Here is a 10,807-nt window from a genome sequence, read left to right on the forward strand (position 1 = left end):
CTTTCAAAGGAAATACCTATGTTAAAGACTGAAACTATGGCAACTGCTTGGGGACAAAAGCAGGCCAGATGGAGCCTATAAACAGAATAGAAAGGATTCACATAAAAAAAAAATGATGTGACCAAGGCCCACATAAGGTCTGACAGTAAACTGTCGGTCTTATCTAGGCATGACAGGAAATGGCCTCACTATTAATCGGAGCCCCTTCCAAGAAAATTCGGACAGGTGAAGTCAAGACAGACTTGAGCCCTCTCTCAGAATCTGATATGCCAGCGCATCAGTGTGCAAAGCTAAAATATCCCCATCGATTAATAAACCCTGGTGCTGAAATATATCTGTAGTGCTGTGTTACTGTCAAACACCCACACACATTAAACATGTTAGACTACTGTTCATCCCTAAGTATCCTCTTTGATCACAGCAGCAAGATTGTAATCATCACAAACACATTATCTATATTTCACTGCTGGGGGGTTCCATTAACAATTGTGATTATCTTTGTGCAAAGGAAGATATGATATAGAATTGTTTTACTTTGTGGTTGTGGATTCTACTGAAAACCGTTTATCGTCCACGCGAGCTTGAAAATAACCGCACCAGTTCAAGCACCGCCTTCGCCCAATCTTGATTCGTCCAAATAATCAACGATTAAAACCCCAAACCAGAAACTACCGCTGCTAGTAATAACACAATTCTATGTGAGCCTTGACAGTTTCTCGCCGTTTCATCTGCCCAGGAGAGATTATGCCGCTTTCACATGCTAGTTGGAATTAGGAAACTCATACATTTCCTATTTACCAAATCGTAGAAAATATCCCAGTTTCCCTAGTTGTCATGATGACACAACTATCTCGATCGATGGGAGAATATTTGAAATAGACAAGACGGCGACGTGTACATCGTTAGATTACTTAATGTAGCAAAACATGTATTTTAATAATGGAGCATTTTCGCACCACTTGCAATTGGACACAGCCATTTTAAAAGATACGTTTGTCCGAATCGAGAACGAAGATAGTGTCGCCAAGTTAAAGTTGCTCGAAAATTCTGTGTTACACCAAACAGTACCCAACCTGTAACTCCCAGTAATGGATACCAAAAGCCTCTGGTTAAATCACAATATCTGGTGTGACAATCTATAGTTACAGTATGTATCTACATCCTTTGTCGAAATGTAACAGTCAGACTGCAACCATTGTTTCAATATTTTCACTACGGTGACTAAAAACTAAATAATGTATACCGATGTGTTTAAGTACTATGCAATGTATTTAAATAACTATATTTTGCTATGTAACTACTGCGTAAAAAAAGGTGCCATGTATGTAAAATATGAGTCATACATAAATATAACAACAAATGCTGTAAGAAGAGGGGATGGGCCAATAAAAATAAATTTTAAAAGATGAGTGAAATCATAGGTCTGCCAAACATCTAGCTGTTTTTACTCATTTGTTATTCAGTTTGATATCCAAGTGAAGAATTTAACATCGGAGTGGTGGTTGTGCCAGTGTGTGTGGATTTGGTTCTCTAATGTTCAATCACTGCTCTGTAGTTTACTTTCCTTGCAGACAGATTCGTTTTTACAGTGACAGCATGAATACTGTAAGATAGTTTGAACACATACTACAGACACACAAATAAACTAGCAATATATAATAATAATATTATTATTATTTCCATTTAGCAGATGCTTTTATCCAACATGACTTGCAATCACGTGTGCATATATTTCACGTCTGGGTAGCTCCGGGAAACAAACCCACAACTCTGGCGTTGCTAATGCCATGATCTACCAACTCAGCCATACAGGGCCACAACAACGGCATGATAAAGAAAACAAAATACTACCAAGTGCTGTCACTGTAGACATTTCAACAACAAAAAAACCTGTGTTACTCTGTGTCTGCCGACCAAAACCAGGTAACCATGGTAACAGGGTATCCCAGTCTGTTTACTTTAATGAAGAACACATGACATCATGAGGCTTTAGAGTAGACCGACCACCCCTCACAGTGATGTTATATTACAAACACATACACCTCAACACATACACACAAAAACTCATTCATAATACACAAAGGAGAAGTCATAAACTGCTCTCCTACAAGAATCACCAATAGGTAGGGTGGAGCTTCTGTGAATTATATGTTTGACAAATTTGAGAGTCTCTTTGTCCCTGTAGACAAGAGCCAGGGAGTTGACCTCTGGATACACCATCAGGAGCTGCGGACAGAAGGACACCGATGAGAAATGACAACCATGACAATCACAGGAATCTAGTTGATCAGTTGCCATTTGAACAGTGACATCACTCACCTCCTCATCCTCTTCATTAGCAATATAAGAGGTGAAGCCCCCAAACTCAGTCTGCCAGTCTGAAAAATAAAAAGACAGTTATCACACTTTGGATTTGATATTGTGTATGATAACATTCACACTTACAATTTTTTAAATATTTCCCAAACTATGATTCCAACCTACATTGTGTGTCTGTGTGATTAGGCATGAGTGTCTGATTAAGCGTGTGTGTGACTGACCAGGACAGCTCAGGGGCAGCAGTAGGTCAAGGGCGTACTCCGCTCTCGATGCGTCTCCATCGTGCAGTAGTGTGTAGTCCCCGTGAGCCCAGCAACGCAGTTCTCCAACACACACCGGAGTGCTCGGCTCTTGAGAATACACACAGAGGGGTCAATACATACTTAGAAAGGTATATTCAGTCCTAAGGAGGTACAGAAAGGTCAAGGCTCACAAACACACATATCTGAGGATACACACAGGGGTCAACACACACAAACCCACACATACACTACCTGTCAAAAGTTTTAGAACACCTACTCATTCTTTATTTGTACTATTTTCTACATTGTAGAATAGTGAAGACATCAAAACTATGAAATAAAACATATGGAATCATGTGGTAACCAAAAAAGTGTTAAACAAATCTAAATCTATTTTATATTTGAGATTCTTCAAATAGCCTCCATTTGCCTTGATGACAGCTTTGACCACTCTTGGTATTCTCTCAACCAGCTTCATGGGATAATCACCTAGAATGCATTTCAATTAACAGATGTGCCTTCTTAAAAGTTACTTTGTGGAATTTCTTTCCTTCTTAATATGTTCGAGCCAATAAGTTGTGTTGTGAGGTATGGGGGTATACAGAAGATAACCCTACTTGGTAAAATACCAAGTCAATATTATGGCAAGAACAGCTCAAATAAGCAAAGAGAAATGACAATCCATCATTACTTTAAGACATGAAGGTCAGTCCATACAGAAAATTTCAAGAACTTCGAACGTTTCTTCAAGTGCAGTCGCAAAAACAATCAAACGCTATGACGAAACTGGCTCTCATGAGGACTGCCACAGGAATGGAAGGCCCAGAGTTACCTCTGCTGCAGAGGACAAGATCATTAGAGTTACCAGCCTCAGAAATTGCAGCCCAAATAAATGCTTCACAGAGTTCAAGTAACAGACACATCTCAACATCAACTGTTCAGAGGACACTGTGTGAATCAGGCCTCCATGGTCGAATTGCTGCAAAGAAACCACTATTAAAGGACACCAATAATAAGAAGAGACTTGCTTGGGCCAAGAAACACGAGCAATGGACATTAGCCTGGTGGAAATTTGTCCATTGATCTGGAGTCCAAATTTGAGATTTTTGGTTCCAATTTCCGTGTTTTTGTGAGACGCAGAGTAGGTGAACGTATGATCTCCGCATGTGTGGTTCCCACCGTGAAGCATGGAGGAGGAGGTGTTTTGGTGTGGGGGTGCTTTGCTGGTGACACTGTCTGTGATTTATTTCGAATTCAAGGCACACTTAACCAGCATGGCTACCACAGCATTCTGCAGAGATGCACCATCCCATCTGGTTTGCACTTAGTGGGACTATCATTTGTTTTTCAACAGGACAATGACCCAACACCTCCAGGCTGTATAAGAGCTATTTTACCAAGAAGGAGTGATGGAGTGTGCTGCATCAGATGACCTGGCCTCCCCAATCCCCCGACTTCAACCCAATTGAGATGGTTTGGGATGAGTTGGGCCACAGAGTGAAGGAAAAGCCGCCAACAAGTGCTCAGCCTATGTGGGAACTCCTTCAAAACTGTTGGAAAAGCATTCCAGGTGAAGCTGGTTGGCAGAATGCCAAGAGTGTGCAAAGCTGTCATCAAGGCAAAGGGTGGCTATTTGAAGAATCTCAAATATAAAATATGTTTAGATTTGTTTATCACTTTTTTGCGTACTACATGATTCCATATGTGTTATTTCATAGTATTGACGTCTTCACAGAAAATAGTAAAAAATAAAGAAAAACCAGTGAAAGCTTTTGACCGGTAGTGTACATACACAAACAAGCAACACACCTTTGGTATTCTTATTAGCTGATGGTTAGTACCCAGATGACCCTGTGGCTTCTCTCTCTTGTTCATATTCTTGGTCCTTCTCTTCCTCCTTGTCGTCGTCACTAGGGCTGAGATAGTGCAGTCTCAGGCCAGTGAAGTTGGACAGAAGCAGTAAGAATGCCTCCGAGAACAACAACTCCCAGCATGCACTCACACACTGGGGGAAGGACTCTAACGAAGTCACTTCATAACATCTGCACAACGGACATACACAAAAATATTTACACACATCATATACGTTTACAGCCATCATAACACGTTTGGGATCTCTCTCAAACTCACACAAACAAATTACTTGACAGGCTCAACTCCTGTTGGGAGGACCTTGCTTGGTCCACTGGACGTCAGTCTATCGCAGTGCTTCACTCACCTCCTTAAACTTCTCCTCCTGTAGAGACAGACACTGTCAACCAGGAGAGAGGCAGCAGGAGAGAGATGGAAAAATTAAGAGGTAGAGTAATGGTGTTACTTTGAGGAAATTCTTGAGCTGGATCTCAGCTGTCCTCTAACTCTTGCTGAACCTGTGACTGGTAGTCAACATCCAGATGCAGTGGATTCAGCCACTCTAGCAGCACTGTGAACAGACACACAAAATACACACTCAGGTAAAATGCACACACGCACACATCCTTGTGACCACATCCTTGCTATATGGCTGTGAGTTCACTGTTTCAGAACACACACACACTTACAACTCTGAGAAGGTGGGGGCTCCTTGGGAAGGGGGGCTCTGTGTGACGAGGGGGTCGCTCCAAAGACGGCCCGTGAAACCTGGACAAACACACAGAGAGACAACCATCCGTAGATTGCACTACTGCTACCTGGACAGGTGAGAAGTGTGTGGTTGTTATCCGGTGGTATATGAAGAACTACCTGGTGGAAGGAGACGGGTGAAACCTCGAAGAGAACCAGAGTGTTCCAGCTGGGCACCAGAGACTTCACCACACTATGGGGCTGGAAGTGATCTATGCACAAAGTAGATTATAAGTTAAAACACACATTTTTTCACTCACGCCAATACACACACACCCACCCACACACCAATACTTACCATCTGCGCTAAAGAGATCCAGGGTTCCTCCATCGCTGCTCTCCCATGGAGGGACAAAGTAGAGGATGAAGGCAACACGCCTCCCCTCCAACTCATCATCATGACACAACAGAACATCTACCGACAGAGAGATAGAGAGGGCATTGATAAAGACAATGTATATTTCATAATTAATTCCAGAAATATGCATGTCCATATAGACTAACTATGCAGTGGGTAGAACAGGATATCTTGGGGGGATAGCTCAGTGCTTCTGCTCTTTTCTAGGAAGAACATGCTAATATTAAGACTTGCTCATTGTTTTTTTGAAGAGTAGAGGTAAAAACATGTGACTCACCAGTGTATTGGTACTTGGCACAGGAAATGTCCACTGTGGGCTTCAGTTCTACCCCCAACACTTTCCCCAGCCAGGATTGAAACCGCCCAAATAGTCCTGCCCTGAAAACACGCACAAAGCTCAAAAACAGCCAAACTGAGAGCATGCACATGTAAAGAACATCACGCTGCTTGCGTAGTGAGTACCGCTTTCCCCTGATTCAGCGCATACCGAGGCTTGAACTCAGGACCTCTCCCTCACAAACACGCGACCGCCATCCTGAATTATTATGAGCAAGGAGCAACCCGTTTCCAAACTGTATTCCTATCAGTTTTCCTTTTTCTCCTGATTAAATTTGTACAGGTCGTTGGACTTCTCATGGAAGTTGAGGTCTAGAAGCTCCCTCTGTAGGTTCTCTGTAAAGCTGTCACTCTGGATGAAGTTCCTGATGATGCAGTGAGGGAATTTTTGTTTTAAACTTTTTTTATTTTACCTTTATTTAACCAGGCAAGTCAGTTAAGAACACATTCTTATTTTCACTGACGGCCTGGGAACAGTGGGTTAACTGCCTGTTCAGGGGCAGAACAACAGATTTGTACCTTGTCAGCTCAGGGGTTTGAACTCGCAACCTTCCGGTTACTAGTCCAACGCTCTAACCACTAGGCTACCCTGCCGCCCCGGTAGGTGGCAGTCCAGCTCCAGGCCCCCTTAAGAGGAACACTCAACGACTGGTCTACCAATATAAAAAAAGTTTTAACACTAATTATGTGAATAAATGTAACATTAACTAATGTATGTCTTAGAGTCAGTTGTTACCTCTGGAACATTTTCATTTAAGGTTCTAACCCATTCTAACAGCACATAGGAAGGTGGTGAACCTCAATACTCTAAAAACATACTTTTTTGTGACACCAGTTTCTTACTTCTCTTTGGGTGCCATATATGAGAGCACGCACCGCAGCATGTCAGCAGAACGAAACCGATGAATCGGTGGTGCGCAACACGTACAAGGCAAGCAGGTAGGAGCTTCGCAAATGGATTAAGGACGCAAAAAGACAATACAGACTCAAACTTGAAATGATGTTTGACATTTCAGACTCACGTTGCATGTGGCAAAGACTACTGACTACCACAGACTACAAAGGCAAATCCAGCTGTGCGGTGCCCACCAAAGCCTCACTCCCAGATGATCTTAACACATTGAATGCTTGCTTAAAGGCAGACAAAGAGCCATCCAGGAAGACTCTCGCTGCTCCGGACGACCAGATGCTTTCGCTTATCAAGGCTGACTTGAGAAAAACTCTCAAAAAAGTGAATACTCACAAAGCTGCCGGGCCAGATGGCATCCCTGGCCGCGTTCTCAGAGGGTGTGCTGACCAGCTAGCATCTCAGACATCTTCAACCTGACCCGGGCTGTAGTCCCCACCTGCTTTAAGGAGACCACCATTGTCCCAGTGGCCCAAATGACAATCACCCCGTCGCAGTCTCATCGGTCATCATGAAGTGCTTTGAGAGGCTGGTCATGGCCCACACCAAGGCCAGCATGACAAGCTGACTGGACCCACTCCAATTTGCCTACCGCTACAACAGATCCAGATCCATTTCCATCGCTGTGCACACGGCCGTAACACATCTGGACAAGAGGAACACCTATGTGAGAATGCTGTTCATTGATTACAGTTCAGCATTCAACACTATTGTTCCCTCCAAGCTCGACACCAAACTCAGAGCAACTGGATCCTGGACCTCCTGACGGGCAGACCACAGGCTGTGAGGATTGGCAACAACACCTCTTCCACACTGACCCGTAACACAGGGGCCCCACAGGGGTGTGCCCTCAGTCCTCTGCTGCAATCCCTGTTCACCCAGGACTGCGTGGCATTGCACGACACCAACTCCATCAGGTTTGCTGACGACAACACGGTTGCAGGCCTGATAACAATGATGAGTTAGCCTATAGGGAGGAGGTACGTGAATAGGCATTGGGATGTCATGACAACAACCTCTCCCGCAATGTCAGCAAAACAAAGGAGGTTATTATTTTTTTATTTAACCTTTATTTAACCAGGCAAGTCGGTTAAGAACAAATTCTTATTTACAATGACGGCCTACTCCGGCCAAATAGGGACGATGCTGGGCCAATTGCACGCCACCCTATCGGACTCCCAATCACGACCGGATGTGATACAGCCTGGATTTGAACCAGATACTATAGTGACGCCACTTGCACTGATGCAGTGCCTTAGACCGCTGTGCCACTCAGGAGCCCAAAATGATTAACATGCCACGATCCACATCAACGGGACTGCAGTGGAGAGAGTCACTAGTTTTAAGTTCCTCAGCATTCACATCACATGTCGTGTGACGTGTCATGGATCAACAACACCACCACTCTTGTCAAGAGGTTGCAACAGCGTCTCTACTTCCTTAGGCGACTAAAGAAATCCGGCATACCGCCCCGGGTCCTCTCCAAATACTACCGCTGCACCATCAAGAGCGTCCTGACCAGTTACATCACGGCCTAGTATGAGAATTGCCCCGTGCACAAATGCAAGACCCTCCAGCGGGTGGTGAAGATGGACCAGTACATCACTGGGACAGTGCTTCCACCCATCCAGGACATATACCCGAAAGGGTGTCTGAGGAAGACACGCAGCATCATAAAGGACCCCACGCTACAAGGAGAAGGTATAAGCGAATGAGGTCTGATAGAAACTGTCACTGAGCTTGTTTGTATCTACAAGCCATCTGACTGCTGAACACTTGAACTGTTCTTATTCTCCGCATCGTAGCACACATGCACTCACTCATGCACAGACCCACACAGACATACACATATACAGTATTCAGAACCCTTGACTTTTTCCAAATTTGGTTACGTCACAGCCTTACTCTAAAATTGATATTTTTTTTTAAGTGAAAACAGGTTTTTAGAAAGGTTTGCTAATGTATTAAAAATAAACAGAAATGTCTTATTTACATAAGTATTCAGACCCTTTACTATGAGACTCGAAATTAAGTTAAAGTGCATCTTGTTTCCAATGATCATCCTTGAGATGTTTCTACAACTTGATTGGAGTCCACCTGTGATAAATTCAATTGATTGGACATGATTTGGAAAGGCACACCGGTCTATATAAGGTCCCACAGTTGACAGTACATGTCAAAGCAAAAACCAAGTCATGAGGTCGAAGGAATTGACCGTAGAGCTCTGATACAGGATTGTGTCAAGGTAAAGATTGTGTCAAGGTAAAGGTCAAGATCTGAGGAAGGGTACCAAAAATAATATGCTGCATTGAAGGTCCCCAAGAACACAGTTGCCTCCACCATTCTAAAATGGAAGAAGTTTGGATCCACCAAGGCTCTTCCTAAAGCTGGCCACCCAGCCAAACTGAGCAATCGGGAGAGAAGGGCCTTGGTCAGGGAGGTGACCAAGAACCTGATGGTTACTCTGACAGATCTCCAGAGTTCCTCTGTACCTAAAGGACTCTCAGACCATGAGAAACAAGATTCTCTGGTCTGATGAAACCAAGATTTAACAATTTGGCCTGAATTCCAAGGGTCACATCTGGAGGAAACCTGGTACCATCCCTATTGTGTAGCATGATGGTGGCAGCATCTTACTGTGGGGATGTTTTTCAGCGGCAGTGACTGGGAGACTAGTCAGGATCGAGGGAAAGATGAATGGAGCTAAGTACAGAGAGATCCTTGATGAAAACCTGCTCCAGAGCGCTCAGGACCTGACTTCAAACAGAACAACGGCCCTAAGCACACAGCCAAGACAACGCAGCAGTGGCTTTGGGACAAGTCTCAATGTCCTTGAGTGACCCAGCCAAGAGTCTTGACCCAGCCAAGAGACTGGAGAGACCTGAAAATAGCTGTGCAGCAATGCTTTCCATCCAACCTGAGAGCTTGAGAGGATCTGCAGAAAAGAATGGGAGAAACTCCCCAAATAGAGGTGTGACAAGCTTGTCGTGTCATACTCAAGGCTGTAATTGCTGCCAACATTGCTTCAACAAAGTACTGAGTAACAAGTATGAATACTTTTCTAGATGTGATAGATTTTTTTGTAAATTAAAAATAAACTGTTTTTGCTTTGTCATTATGGGGTATTGTGTGTAGATTGATTAAATAGTTTTTTTCATAAATTTTGGAATAAGGCTATAACGTAACAAAATGTGGAAAAAGTCTAGGGGTCAGAATACTTTCTGAATGCTACACACACACATCACAACTGCTGCTACCAGACTCTTATTATACTGCTCAGCTTATACACTGCCCCCCTCTCCAATACACGTGTAAATATTAGCTATAAATTGTGCCTTCCTGTATTATACTTAAGCTTAAAAAGTGATATACTACGGTGCCATTTACTTTAAATTCGTAATCAGATCTTTGTGTTTCATTGTCGAGAAGGAACCTGCAAGTAAGCAGTTCGTTGGCTGATGAATACCATGCGTATTCCTTAGAAAATACTAATAAAAAATGTAACTTAATGAAAAGTGATAATGGTTGAGGTAGTTTGACCCACATCTTCTAAGCAAAGTTGTGACTAAAGCTTTGCACTTGACTGACAATATTGATATGTAGGGTGACTAATAACGTATCGATCAAATAATCATCTATGTAACAAGACTAGCCAAAGCATGTGCTTGATGTAAACACATGTAGCTGACCATGAGAGTACTTCGCTCGCTGCGACCATGCTTCCTTCACATCGGTGTCCTCGAGTAGTGCAGAAAGTTCTGCTCGCTCTTCACTTTTCTTTCCTTTCTCGCTATCGTTTACAAATAATTTTAGTATAAATATGTCGCGGTTAAATTGCGTCATAAAAACGCAGCAGTACGTTAGTGGTTCCGAGTCTTTTCGGTGAACCGGTTAATTTGTCTCATTACACTTAAATAGAGCCGGCTCACAAACGGCTCTTCCTTGTGTCGTAAAATATAGCAGTGAAAGTTGACATTGTGTTTCCAAATGACATCACCGAGAGGGAAGCACATATAGTGAAAACAATACACCAAAACGTCATCA

At 43.2% G+C, this 10,807-nt stretch overlaps 1 pseudogene; it reads right to left on the minus strand.

The window, feature by feature from the left end:
* Positions 1-55: 55 nt before the first annotated feature.
* LOC135549511 (prolyl 3-hydroxylase OGFOD1-like) lies at positions 56-10,619 on the minus strand (annotated as a pseudogene).
* Between the last annotated feature and the right edge of the window lie 188 nt (positions 10,620-10,807).

Source organism: Oncorhynchus masou, chromosome 1, assembly GCF_036934945.1.
Source record: "Oncorhynchus masou masou isolate Uvic2021 chromosome 1, UVic_Omas_1.1, whole genome shotgun sequence".
NCBI lineage: Eukaryota > Metazoa > Chordata > Actinopteri > Salmoniformes > Salmonidae > Oncorhynchus > Oncorhynchus masou.